Below are 15117 nucleotides of genomic sequence, written 5' to 3'. Positions count from 1 at the left end.
GAGCTATCCCAATGCTAAAGGGGTAGCTATTATTATATGCAAACTCTATCAGAGACAAATGCTCAACTCAAGTACCTCATGCAAGAATGAAGCATAACTTTCAATGTCAAAATAGTTATTTTAGATTTCCCATCTAGCTGCAGGTGGAAAACAGTACTAAGACTCACCTTGGTCCCTAAAACTTTCTAAAATGACTGCCAAAAATATAAGGAAAACTGTGTACCACAATTTGAGTTAATAGAAACAAGTACCCCATGCAACTTCACAATATCTTGGAGGTACAACCTCGTATAATCCTTTGCCGAAAAATCTGTCCTCACTGACAAGAAATGAGCAGTCTTTGTTATCCTATCCACAATGACCCAAACTGAATCAAACTGATTTTGAGATCGAGGAAGACTGATAATGAAATCAATATGGATCATTTCCCACTTCCACATGGACAACTTAATTTCTTGATATACCCTCCAGGCCTCACGTGCTCAATTTTTATTTGTTGGCACACCATGCACTTAGCCATAAAACTAGCCACATCCCACTTGATATTGTTTCACCAATATATCTCCTTAAGGTCTTGATACATTTTAGTTGAGCGAGGATGAATAGCATAGCATAAATCATGCACCTTAGCCAAGATCCTCTCTCGTAACCCATCCACATCCAGAATGCACGATCTTTATTGATACCATAAGGTACCATCACCACTAACCTTAAAAGCCATTACATTCTTCCCACCTACATCATCATTGATCCTTACCAAGATAGGATCTAACACTTGCTTCTCCTTCACCTCAGTACCTAGGGACGACTTCACCATCTCCTAAACAAACACACCACCATCCTTATTGTCAAAGTGGTAAACTCCAGGGTTAGCAAAATGGTGGACATATTTCACTAATTCTTGCTTTCCCTCATCCATATAAGCTGGACTCCTCATGTATAACCTTCTAAGACCATCAAAAACCATGTTAGCTTTACCTGGATGGTAGTAAAGACTCATGTCATAATCCTTGAGCAGTTCAAGCCATCTCCTTTGCGTAAGGTTCAGCTCTTTCTGAGTAAACACCTATTGTAGTCTCTTAAGATTGGAAAAGATATCCACATGAACTCCATACAGGTAGTGATGCTAGATCTTCAGCGCGAACACAACAGCTAATAATTCTAAGTAATGAGTTATATAATTCTTATCATGCACCTTCAGCTGTCTAGAGGCCTAAGCTATCACCCTGCTATGTTGTATTAAGATGCAACCATACCCCACATGATATGTATCACAATAAACCACAAACCCATCAGTTTCTTCGAGCAAAGTAAAGACAAGTGCCATAGTCAGTTTATCCTTCATCTTCTTAAAACTACCCTCACAAGTATCAGACCATAAGAACTTTATCTTCTTCTGAGTTAACTTAGTCAACGGGGTAGATATAGTCAAAAAATTTCCATAAACCTCATTAGTAACTAGCTTAATCCAAGAAGCTCCAAATACCGGTTGGAGTCGTGGATCTAGGCCACTTCTTAACTACTGCAACTTTTTGTGAATCCACCATGATCCCTTTACTAAAAATGACATGGCCCAAAAAAGTGATAGCATTCAACCAAAATTCATATTTCAAAAATTTGGCATACGACTGCTACTCCTTTAGGGTCTGCAATATAATGTGGAGGTGATTGGCATGATCCATCTAACTCTTTAAGTGCACCAGAATTTCATCTATGAACACAATGACGAACAAATCTAAAAATTGATGAAAGACTCTATTCATCAAATCCATGAATGTCATTGGGGCATTGGTTAATCCAAAATACATGACCAAAACTCAAAATGCCTATACTAGGTACGAAAGGCAGTCTTAGGAATATCCATCACCCTAATATTTAGTTGATGACACTCAGATCAAAGATTAATCTTGGAGAAAAACTTAGCACCCCAAAGCTGATCAAATAAATCACCCATCCTTAGAAGAGGGTATTTATATTTTACCATCACCTTATTTATCTATCGGTAATCAATACACATTTGAAATAAACCATCCTTCTTATGCACGAATAACACTAGTGCACCCCATAAAGACACACTAAGACGAATGAAACCCTTGTCTAAAAGATCCTTTAGTTTCTACTTAAGCTCTTTTAACTCAGCCAGTGCCATTATATAAGGGGAATAGAAATTGGACGAGTGTACGAAACATGATCAATCCCAAAATCAATCTCCCTATTAGGAGAAACACCAAAAAGATTGTCTGGAAAGACCTTAGGGAATTTATTCACCATTGGGATAGGATGTAAAGAAGGACCTTCCGAGTTAGAATTTTTAACCTAAACCAGATGATAGAGACACCTCTTAGAGATTAATCTTCGAGCTCTTATATATGATATGAACCTCCCCATAGGATCTAGGGAACCACCCTCTTACTCAATAACCTAATCATTAGGGAATTTAAAGATGACCTTATGAGTCCGATAATCTAGAGAAGCATAGCACGAGTGTAATCAATCCATACCCAATATGATATCACATTAACCATGTTTAACTCAAATAGATCTACAAAAGTATCTCGACCACCCACAGATACCACACAACCCCTATAAACTCTCCTAGTAATTACAGTAACCCATCAGGGTATAAAAAGAAAAAGGGTCTGAAATATACTTCAAACTAAAACCAAAATACATAACCACAAATAAGGTCACATAAGAAAGAGTAAACCCCAAATCAAGTAAATAGTACACATCATGGGAAAAGAGTTTCAACATACAGGTAACGACATCAGGCGATGCCTTATACTGCTAATAGAAAGTGAGAACATACAGTTAATTTTGACCAATGTCGGATCCAGATGGTGCACCCTTTGGTGCCAGAGCTGATGAAGAGGCAACTGGGACCTTCTTTTCCCCTGAAGCAACCTTAGCTACTAGAAAGTTTCTAAGCATGTGCCCTAGTTAACCATAATTAAAGAACTTGACCTTCTTTTATCACAGTAACCCCGATACAATCAACTATAAAATCTATAGAGAGGATAAGACTGAGATGATTGGGACCCACTAGCCTGAGATTTAGTACCCTATGTCCTATAATTATCGTCACCATGAAAACTTCTATCACCTAACAACTTTGGGTAGGGAGAACTACCCATCGATTAAGACCCAAAATTGTGCAACTTATTTTTGAACCAGATTTCACCATCCCTACCACTCTGCTGTTGGACACTATATTGCTCAAAAAATCTAAACTTCTTGCTCTGTCTTTTCCTAAGATCTGTATGCTCCCTCTTTTCTTCCTCAACCTACTGCATGTACACCATCAACCTAGAGATATTTATGTCCTTATTCAACAAGGTAGCCTTAATCTCCAAAATTAATTCCCAAGACAACCCAAAAGTGAACTTCCTTGTTCTATCCCCCATGCTAGAAACCAACTTTGAAGCATACCTAGAAGACTGGTGAAACTTCAAGGCACACTCTTTGACTGATATCTTGCCTTTCTTTAGGTTAACAAAATTTTCTTCCTTCGTCTCCCTCAATACTTGAGGAAAGAAGCGGTCTAGGAAAGCATTAAAAAAATCATCCCATAGGGCTGACTCAGTATCATCACCCCTTGACTGATTCCATTTCTCACACCACTGATAGGCCACATCTTTTAGTGGGTAGGCATCAAACTCTATGCCCTCTACATTGAGGATATTTTCTGTATTATCAATTAAACCTTATGAATCCTCCTCGACTTGAACATGAGTAAAGGTTAGAGGATTCAACCTCATAAACTAGCCAACCCTTATGGCCTCAGAAGATGGAGTAATAAAAGCACCACACTTGGCCTGAGAAGTTATCAAATATGTCAACATATGAATAGACTAATGAAACTCAGCATTTGTTACTTCATCCTGGGGAGCTCAGAAGGATTGGAATCCTAGATTGAGTCTGGACCATAAAAGTTGGGTGTGTCACATCAACATTGTCCTCGAGTGGGATAGAAAAGTTTTTGTGAACATCAAATCTTCTCGAGGCATGATTTAAGAAGCAAACAAATATATATTAGAGAAGATTTTAGGACCTACAACTTTACTGCTCAAAAATAGAACACAAGAAAGAGAAACATTCCTAAATTCTTCATAGACACTCCCTTATGAGTGTGGTGGGCTACACACCCATAGAAGGGATGCTACTCGACATGGCTTTATGAACTCCTAGTTGATCTTGAACCAAGGGATCTTATACCAATCTAACATGACCAGAACTAGGTCTTAGTCTTGTCAGGTCTCTCAAGTCAAACCAGGACCGGAGACCACCCCCAAGTACCCCACCATTAACCACCCTACACCTCTTGTTAGATGGATTCCAAACATAAAATAAGATAAAACAATAATAATCTAAAGATAATAAAGTAAGTCCATAATCATAACTAAATAGCCACAACTAAATATCCAACCAATACCAATCCCAATACTAATGCTAGCACAAATACCGACACTCCTATAATAACCCATATTAGTCTTAGCTCAGTTCATTCCATAGTGCATGCATAAGAGGCTTAGAACCTAAAATTTTAGCTAAGTGTTGGGGACTTAGTTTTATTTTTGGCCTCTTAAATTCTATGATATTAAAGTGACCTTCCCGACCCTGAGACATAAGTTTTTGAGTTAATTTGTGTTCAGGGGTGTAAGGAGAATGTCTCAGGTAAGTTTCAAATTTTTTGAATGAGGATTGAGGCACGTTTTGATTTCGTTTCCAGAACCTCACTGCGATTGCACCGCATTACGGTGGGTATGGCGATGAGGGATCAATCGCATCACGATGATGCCTAATTCAGCTTTCCAGTTAAGAATTTAAATCCCATAGAGGTAGTCTTGTCTTTTCCCATTGCCCCAATCCATAAAAACATGGGATTTGCCTTCAGTTAAGGTATTTTATGTTCAAATTCCTTAATTTCTCTAGAAATTAAACCCTAACCCTTCCCCAAGTTCATCAATTTCAAGCATTATCCTTTCAAAAAAACTAAGAAATTATTCTTCCCAATCCAAGAACGTTTAAGAAAATTAAATTCTCTTTCAAGATTAAAGCTTTAAGGTATGTTTGATAATTATCCATGGGCCCTTTTCACCCATAGAGTCCAAGAACCTAATTTTTATGACTTAATTCATAAATTTACATGTTTACGATGAGTTATCTTTATAAAGCTTTTATGAATTTTGATTAGATAAGATGTTTACAAGTGATTTTTGTTGAAAGTATCCCTTACACGTTTGAATGAAGAAAATTCTATGTTAAATCCCCAATTTATTTTTTTAGTATTATAATAATGTTATTTCCATATGTTTCAATCATTCTCATGCTTAAGTTCATAAATTTCAAGTGTTTGATGAAATACCTAAGAGATGAATTTTGAACTATGATCCCTTATTATGTTTTTCAAAGCTTTCATGTGTCTATATTGATACTTCTATTAAGTGTTGGGGGTTATGAAAACCCAAAACTTAGTTGTTTACTTAGTCATAATATCTTTCAAAATGGTTTCAGTTATGTATGAGCATTATTCATTTGGTCATTTATCATAATCAGTTAAACTTAGATCAGTTCAGTAATTCGAGTCAGTTCAGTTAGGAGTAGGATTTAGTACCAAGAAAACCCAGGGATGGGGGCTCACCTGCCAGTAGAGGGTGTGACTCTTAGTTGCAATCCCTGTATTCCAAAACTACGTAGCCAACATAGATTTGAGATGTTAATCTGCTAGTTTAGTGATGACACATATCTCACAAGGGAACCTTCCAATAAAGGGTGACTCCTTAGTCCTTTGGGATTTCACTTTAGTGGATCCACATAGCCTGTGTTAGTACCCGTGGCATAATACTGATACTCTTCCAACTGGGGTTACAGGTTGTACCCTAATTAGCTCATATTGGGGCATATCAATTAGATAATACCTCCTACAGTCTTAGTCCAGTATTCAGCATAGAATTCAGTTTTAAGTTTGCTTGACCATAGCATATAGTTATCAGTTATTAGTATTTTTGTTTACCGATCATTTCCAAATCATTTTATATGCTTGGTCATACATTCACAGATTTCATAGTTTTTATGCATTTATATTTAGTTACCTCATGCTATTCATTTAGTCAGTTATTATTCATGCACATGAACCCATGCATATCAGCCTAACCTCATCTATCATACCAGTACATTCAAAGTACTAATCGCATACTCTTTTCTTGCACTATAATGTTTAATATCATAGGTTCAGATGCTCAGGCTCCTGACCACCCGTAGACAGTTTAGCCAATCAGAAGTAGTAGTGGTGGTGAGTCCTTATCTATTAAGAATATGGTAAATTATTTTAGTTTACTTCAGTATTTTAGTACTTTCCTTTAGTTTGTCAGTTGGAATTTGTTGGGGCCTATCCTATTATCTCTTTTCTATCAGTGTTAGAGGCTTTTAGACATTTCAGACACTTAGTTAATTTGTTAATCTTTTCAGTCAGATTTTTAGTATGTTCGTTTATATTTTGGACTTGAGAATTTTGTTCTATTAATTTCAATACTTAAAGCCTTTGGCATTATTTATTTACTTCCACATATTTTTATCTTATTAGCTTATTATTCAATGCTCACAGCAAGTACCAATTCATGGGTTAGCTTATTGTCTTTTGGGACTGTAAGCACCGTTGTCGGAACTAGGGGATAACCTCGAGTTGTGACAAAACTTGGTATCAAAGACTAAGGTTTTAAAGTTTTCTAGGAAGTCTAAAAGTTGCATTGAGTAGAGTCTTGTTCATGGATATGAAGCACGCCACACTTATGAACAGGAGTTTACATGATGTTTTAGGAAAAGTTTCCCTTCTTTCAGTATCCATGTCATGTGAATAAGCATGAGCTTAATTTAAATTTTCATTCTAATTCAATCTTACTTCCATTTATAGAACATTCCTCCCAGAAAGAATAATGAAAGAAGAAATAGGAATCAACCCACACCTTTGCCTGTTCAGAAAGATCCCCTGAATGAGTATGTTTCCTATGCTGAGTTTAGAGCTGCATTCACTACTTTAGCTTACTTAGCAACAACTTAAAATAACTAGCAAGCTGCTATCTCTGCTAATCTAGTGATTAATACTACTGCAGCTAGGATTTGGGACTACACACAAATTAACCCTCTCTTGTTTATGGGATCCAAGTCTAATGACGATCCGAATGAGTTTTTTGACATAGTTCAGAAGGTAACTGACATTATGAGTGTCACGTCTAGTGAGAGTATAGAGTTGGCTTCTTACCAGTTGCAGGATATATCTCACACCTGGTATAAGCAATGGAAAAGGGATAGAGGCATAGATGTAGGGCCTGTAGAGTAGGAGGAGTTCACCACAGCCTCTTTAGATAGTTTCTTCCCTTTAGAGTTAAGGGAAGCTAAGCTGCATGAGTTCATAAATTTGAAATAGGGTAACATGAGTATGAGGAAGTATTCGCTTAAGTTTACCCAGTTATCCAGGTATACTCCTTCGATAGTGGATGATAACCAGTCTAGGATGAGTAAATTTGTCTTTGGTGTAGCTAATAATATAGTCAAAGAGTGTAGGACTGCAATGTTGATTAAGGATATGGACTTGTCTAGTCTTATGGTCCATGCTCAGCAGATTGAGGAGGATGAGGTTAAGGAGAAATAAAAGAAGAATAAGAGATCTAGGACAAGTAGCTTTAACTTTGCTTAGCCGAGGTCGGAGGGTGGTAACCATCCTTAATTCTGTCATAAATATTTATCCCTAGCTCTGTCTTCAGCTAGTGCTCCATTTCCAAACTTCATAAATAATAATCGGGATAGAGCACCAGGCTCTAAGTCCCAGGAAAGTGTAAACAGTGGTTACACAAATCCTCTTTACTAGAAATATGGTAGAAATCATTAGGGTGTGTGTAGAACCGACAGTGATTTATGCTTTGGGTATGGTAATCCAGACCATAGATTCAAGGATTGCCCAAAGGGTGATCATCAAGGTTAGTCCAGCCTTCTCTTAGTTCTATCTGATTGCCTAACTTAGCAGGGTACCGCTTTCAGCACAACCAATGGTAAGCGCCCGAATAGACTATATGCACTCCAGTCCTGATAGGATCAAGAAACTTCTCCTGATGTGGTTACGGGTATGTTATAGGTCTTTCATTTGCATATTTATTCCTTGTTAGATCCTAGAGCTTTGCTTTCTTTTGTGACCTCTTACATAGCTGTTAATTTTGGAGTCAGTCCTAAAACATTAGTAGAGCCTTTCTCAGTGTCTACCTCTGTGGGTAAATCTATCTTAGCCAAGCGGGTATAAAAAACTACTCGATTACGGTATCTAAGAAAGTCACTTCAGTAGACCTTGTAGAGTTAGAGATGACTAATTTTGACATCATTCTCGGCATGGATTGGCTCCACACATGCTATGCTTCAATTGATTGTAGAAAAAGAGTTGTTCATTTTCATTTTCATTTTTTCAAATAAACAAGTCCTTGAATGAAGGGGTAGTACTTCAGCATTTGGGGGTCAGCTTATTTCGCACCTTATAGTGAGAAAAATGATATCCAAGAAATGTGTTTACCATTTTGTTTGAGTCAAAGACTCTAGTTTTGACATTTTAGTGGTAGGCAAATTTCCATATGTGTTCCCTGAAGATCTTCCCAGAGTTCCTCTGAAAAGGGAAATTGACTTCAGAATAGACCTTCTTCTAGATACCCAGCCTGTCTCTATTCTGCCTGATAGAATGGCTCCAACTGAGCTTAGGGAGTTAAAAGAACACTTGAAAGACCTCTTAGATAAGGGATTCATCAGGCCCAGTGTTTCCCTATGGGGCACTCTAATCATTTTTGTATGAAAGAAAGATGTTTCTCTTAGAATGTGTATTAATTACCATTAATTGAACAAAGTCACAGTCAAGAATAAGTACCCACTTCCCAAAATTGATGACTTATTTGACCAACTTTAGGGTTCCAATTATTTCTCAAAGATAGAACTCAGATCCAGCTATCATCAACTCAGAGTTAAAGAATGTGACATTCCAAAAATAGCTTACAAAACTCGGTATGGTCACTTTGAATTTCTAGTTATATCTTTTGGACTAATGAATGCCCAGCAGCTTTCATGGACTTGATGGGCAGAGTGTTGAAGCAGTACTTGTACATATTTATCATAGTCTTCATTGATGATATTTTTGTCTATTCCTGTAATAAAAATAATCATGCAGACCATCTCAGAATTGTATTGTGGCTCTTAGAACCTATCAGTTATTCGCCAAATTTAGTAAGTGCAAATTTTGGCTAAGATCAATATCTTTCCCAGGCCATATTATTTTCGGTATGGCATTAGAGTTAACCCTCAAAAGGCCAAAGTAGTGAGAAACTAGCCCAGGCCTATCTCTCCATCAAATATTAGGATTTTATTGGGTTTGGTTAGCTATTACTGATCGTTTTTTGAAGGGTTTTTATCTATTGCATCCCCATGTCCAGATTGACTCAGAAGAAAGTCAAGTTTTAGTGGTCAGATTTTTGTGAGAAGAGTTTTCGGGAGTTGAAGACTTGACTCACCTCAGCCCTAATTTTGACCTTGCTAGATGGTTCAAATGGGTTTGTTGTTTACTGTGATGCTTCCATAGTTGGTTTGGGTTGTGTGTTGATGCATAAAGGTAAGGTCATAGCCTATGCCTCTAGACAGCTTAAAACCCATAAAAAGAATTACCCTACCCATTTTTTTGAGTTGGCAACTATTGTTTTTGCCTTAAAAAATTGGAGACGTTATTTGTATAAGGTTCATGTTGATGTGTTCATGGATTAAAAAAATTTATAGTATGTATTTTCATAGAAAAATTTAAATATCCATCAGAGAAGGTGGTTAGAATTGTTGAAAAATTATGACATGAGTGTTTTGTATCATTCGGGCAAGGCAAATATAGTGGAAGATTCCCTTAGTAGATTGTCTCGAGGTAGTGTTGCTCATATAGTGGATGATAAGAAGCAGTTATCAGGGAAGTTCATCAGCTTTCTAGATTAGATATATAGTTGGTTGATTTAGCTGAGGGTAGTGTATGGGTTCAGAATAGTTCAGAATTTTATTTGGTGACTGAAGTGAAAGAGAAGCAAGATAGGGATTCCAGTCTTGTTAAGTTAAAGGAATCTGTTAGAGATCAGAAGGTAGAAGTTTTCTCCCTAGGGGGAGATGGTATGTTTCGATGTCGGGGTAGGTTGTGTGTGCCAGGTGTGGATGGTTTAAGACAGCGGATCCATATAGAAGTACATGGTGCGTGTTATTCTATTCATCCAGGAGCCACTAAGAAGTTCTATGATATGCGGGAAATCTATTGGTGGAGTGGTATTAAAAGAGATATTCCAGAGTTTGTAGCTAAGTTTCCTAATTTTCAGCAGGTTAAGGATGAGAACTAGAGGCCCAGTTGAACAATGAAGGATTTCAACATTCCTACTTGTAAGTGGGAAGAGGTGAACATGGATTTTGTGATAAGGTTACTCCGTTCGCATCATCAGCATGATTTGATATGGGTTATTGTAGACATGATAACCAAATCAGCCTATTTCATGCCAGTTTATACTTTCTAGACAGTTGAGGACTATGCCAAGCTCTATATTAGAGAGCTGGTTAGATTGAATAGAGTCTCATTGTCTATTATTTTAGATAGAGGTATTTAGTTTACCTTTCACTTTTGGAAAGCTTTTTAGAAGGGTCTTGGTACCCAAGTTCATCTCAGTACACCTTTTACCCCCCAATAGATGTTCAGGCAGAGAGGGCCATTCAGACCTTAGACGACATGTTGAGAGCATGTGTAATCAATTTTAAAGGTAGTTGGGATAATCACTTTCCTTTGATTGAGTTTACCTATAATAACAGTTATTATTCCAGTATTCAGATGGATCCATTTGAGGCTCTTTATGGGAGGAGATGTAGATCTTCTATTGGTTGGTTTGAGGTAAGTGAAATTGTATTGATAGGGATAGATTCAATATTTGATGTGATGGAGAAAGTTTAGTTAATCAGAGAGAGAGGCTTAAGATATTCCAAAGCCGATAGAATTCTTATGCTGATGTGAGGAGAAGAGATCATGAGTTTAAGGTTGGTGACTTAGTCTATTTGAAAATCTCTTCGATGAAGGGAGTGAAGAAGTTTGGAAAGAAGGGGAAGCTCAGTCCTTGATATGTTGGCCCTTGCAGGATCTTGAGCTGCTTTAGAAAATTAGCATATGAGGTTGAGTTACCTGCAGATTTGGCATCAGTACATCTAGTGTTCCATGACTCTTTGTAAAAGAAATCTCAATTAATATCCTTGATCATCAGATTCGTAGACTCAGGAACAAAGAAGTTCTCTTGGTCAAAGATCTTTGGCGGAATCAGTCTGTCAAGGGAGCCACTTCGGAAGCAAAAGCAGACATGCGTACCAAGTACCCTCCTCTTTTCTCTGCAAATTCTAACTCAGTTAAGGTCACAGTTTTCCTTTGATTATCTCTTTTCCATTCTCAGTTCCATCTATATAATCATCTTTCTGTCATTGCATGTATTCACGAATCAGTTCAGTCATATATCATGTTTCAAACTCAGTCATGTAACCATTTTTTCAGTTATCCATGTTCAGTATGTCATTTTAGTTCCCTCAGTATTCTCAACTTAATTAGTCTCATTCGAGGACTAATGTTCCCAAAGGAGAGATATTGTAATACCCCGTATTAGTCTTATCTCAGTTCAACCCATAGTGCATGCATAAGAGGCTTAGAACCTCAAAATTTAGCTAAGTGTTGGGGACTTAGTTTTATTTTTGGCCTCTTAACTTCGATGAATTTTAAAGTGACCTTCCCGACCTTGAGACGTATGTTTTTGAGTTAATTCATGTTCAGGGGTGTAAGAACCATATCTCGGGGAAGTTTCAGATTTTTCAAACGGGGATTGAGGCACGTTTGGATTTCATTTCAAGAACCTCACCGCAATTACACTGCGTCACGATGGGTATAGTGATGAGGGGTTCATCGCATTGTGGTGATGTCTAATTCCGCATTCCAGTTATGAATTTATTTCCTAGAGGTACAGTCTTGTTTTTTTCCATCATCCCTATCCGTAAAAACACGGGATTTACCTTCAGTTAAGGCATTTTATGCCTAAATTCCTCAATTTCACTCAAAATTAAACCCTAACCCTTCCCCAAGTTCAAGCATTATCCTTTCAATAAAACTAAGAAATTTGATTCCCAATCCAAGAATGTTTAAGAAAAGTAAATCGTCTTTCAAGATTAAAGCTTTAAGGTATGTTTGATGTTCATCCATGGGCCCTTTTCACCCATGGAGTCCAAAAACCTGACTTTTATGTCTTAATCTATGAATTTACATGTTTACAATGAGTAATCTTCATGAATCTTTTATGAATTTTATACATGATGCTTACAAGTGATTTTTGTTGAAAGTATCCCATACACGTTTGATTGAAGAAAATTCCATGTTAAATCTCCAATTTATGGTTTTAGTGTTATAATTATGTTATTCCCATATATTTCAATCATTCCCATGCTTAATTTCATGAATTTCAAGTGTTTGATGAAATTTCTAAGAAATGAATTTTTAACTATGATCCTCTATTATGTTCTTCAAATCTTTCATGTGTCCATATTGATACTTCTATTCAGTGTTGGGGGTTATGAATAACAAAAACTTAGCTGTTTACTTAGTCTAAGTATCTTTCAAAATGGTTTCAGATATGTATAAGCATTATTTATTTGGTCATTTACTATAATCAGTTAAACTTAGGTCAGTTCAGTAATCCGAGTCAGTCTAGTTGGGAGTAGGATTTAGAACCGAGCGAACCTAGGGATGGGATCTCACCTTTCAATAGGGGGTGGGACTCTTAGTAGTAATCCCTACGTTCCAGAACTACGTAGCAAGCGTAGTCTTGAGATGTTAACCTGCCAGTTGAGGATTGACACATATCTCACCAGGGCACTTACTAGTAGAATGTGACTCTTTCGTCCTTCGAGACTTCACTTTAGTGGATCCACACTGCCAGTGTTAGTACCCGTGGCATAGTACTGACACCCTTCCAACTAGGGTTATAGGTTGGACCCCAATTATTTTAGCTTGGGGCATATTTGTTAGATGATACCTTCCATAGTCTCAGTTCAATATTCAGTATAGAATTCAATTTTAGGTTTGTTTGACCATAGCATACAGTTATCAGTATTTTAGTATTTCAATTTATCGATCATTTTGGAATCATATTATATGCTTGTTCATGCATTCATAGATTTCACAGTTTTCATGCATTTATATTCAGTTACCTCATGATATTTATTTAGTCAGTTATTACTCATGCATATGAACCCATTCATATCAGCCTAACCTCATCTCTTATACTAGTACATTCAAAGTACTGATCACATACTCTTTTCTTGCACTATGATGTTTAATATCATAGGTTCGGATGCTCAAGCCCCTGAACGCGCGTAGACAGTTCAGCCTATCAGCAGCAGTAGTGGTGAGTCAACATCTATCGAGGACGTGGTAGCTTATTTCAGTTTACTTCAGTATTTCGGTACTTTCTTTTAGTTTATCAGTTGGAGTTAGTTGGGTCCTGTCCAATCGACTCTATTCAGTCAGTGTTAGAGGCTTTCAAATATTTCAGATAGTCAGTTGATTTGTTAATCTTTTCAGTCAGATTTTCAGTATGTTATTTATATTTTGTACTTGATAATTTTGTTGTATTAATTTTAGTACTTAAAACCTTTGGCATTATTTAGTTATTTCCGCACATATGTATCTTATTACCTTATTATTCAGTACTCACAGCAGGTACCAGTTCATGGGTTAACTTGTGGTATTTCAGGACTGTAAGCACCATCTTTACGACTAGGGGGTAGCCTCGGGTCGTGATAACCGGCTATGCCCGTAGTAGTCCTACAAAGCCTCTAACCATAATTAAAGAACATTCAATCAGGACATGCCCCCGACCATAGCCAAAACCAAAATAAAAGAAATAACAATAAGGAAAAGAAGTCAATAGCATGAAATAGAGTCTTTCAGATTATGAAAGCTCACTACTTTAATCTGACTCGAAGTTGTCCCCAAATCTAAGTCACTAATTAGGAGGAATGGTGGTATGGCCGGTTCCTACATAGTATAGGGATACAGTTCCCGAAGATGATTATTATACTGAATGCTAGAATGTAACTCAGGGATAAAGATAAAATAATGACTTCATTCAAAACCAAATAAAATAACCATATGCAATCACATATATATACATGTATATCATGTCGGGATAGGGAACAAGGTTTTGCTTGCATTTAAATTCTTAACCTGGGTTGTGTATCTTAACTGTCATAAAGAAAATCCACCACGGGCTATATGGGTTCAGCTCCCCCTACTAAAAGGGCCACAGTGCATGTTAGTCATAGGAACAAGAGGTATCAAGGAAGACCATGGAATGCGCCGACCCCACGTCAAGTAAGATATAATTATATCAATAGTGTGAATAATGCACATAGGTCATTAAGACCAAACCTCATGACTGCAATCATGAGTTTTTAGTGTCCGTCCTTCGGACCCACACCTTCACGTCTAGCTATCACAACCCCCCTTATTTAGCCCAATTAAAACCTTGAGCACATAACCAGCCCAATTAAAACCTTTAGCACATAACCAAACCTCTAATTCCAGGAGTCAATTATTAAGATATTATAAAGTGATATCTTCATACTGACAATAGCTTGCAATCAATGTCATTAGCCACCACTTACGGGATTCCCATATGCCTCGCAGACTCTATTACTAAAATCACTTAGGAGATTCCCATGTACCCCATAAGATTTTCAATTCCATTCAATTTATGTCCACCTAGGCTCTTTTTAAAGTCATCCATTAATCATTAACATTTTAATTCCAAGACTTGGTTCAAAAAAAAATTCAAACTTGTGTCAATATTATTTTTATTGACAATTTTATAAATAGGTTAAGGGCATGCCATTATCAAAGCCAAAATCATCACATTTTGGGTTCAACCATGAGCCCTCAATTAATCACCATTCTCATGCACCCACATGTGCAAAACCATAATTAAAATATACATAGTCATAATTTAAAACATGGAATTAATATTCAATGATATGAATTATAACCCCTCAACT

Source organism: Capsicum annuum, chromosome 3 (assembly GCF_002878395.1).
Source record: "Capsicum annuum cultivar UCD-10X-F1 chromosome 3, UCD10Xv1.1, whole genome shotgun sequence".
NCBI classification, from domain to species: Eukaryota; Viridiplantae; Streptophyta; class Magnoliopsida; order Solanales; family Solanaceae; genus Capsicum; species Capsicum annuum.
Note: the sequence above shows the minus strand (reverse complement) of the source record.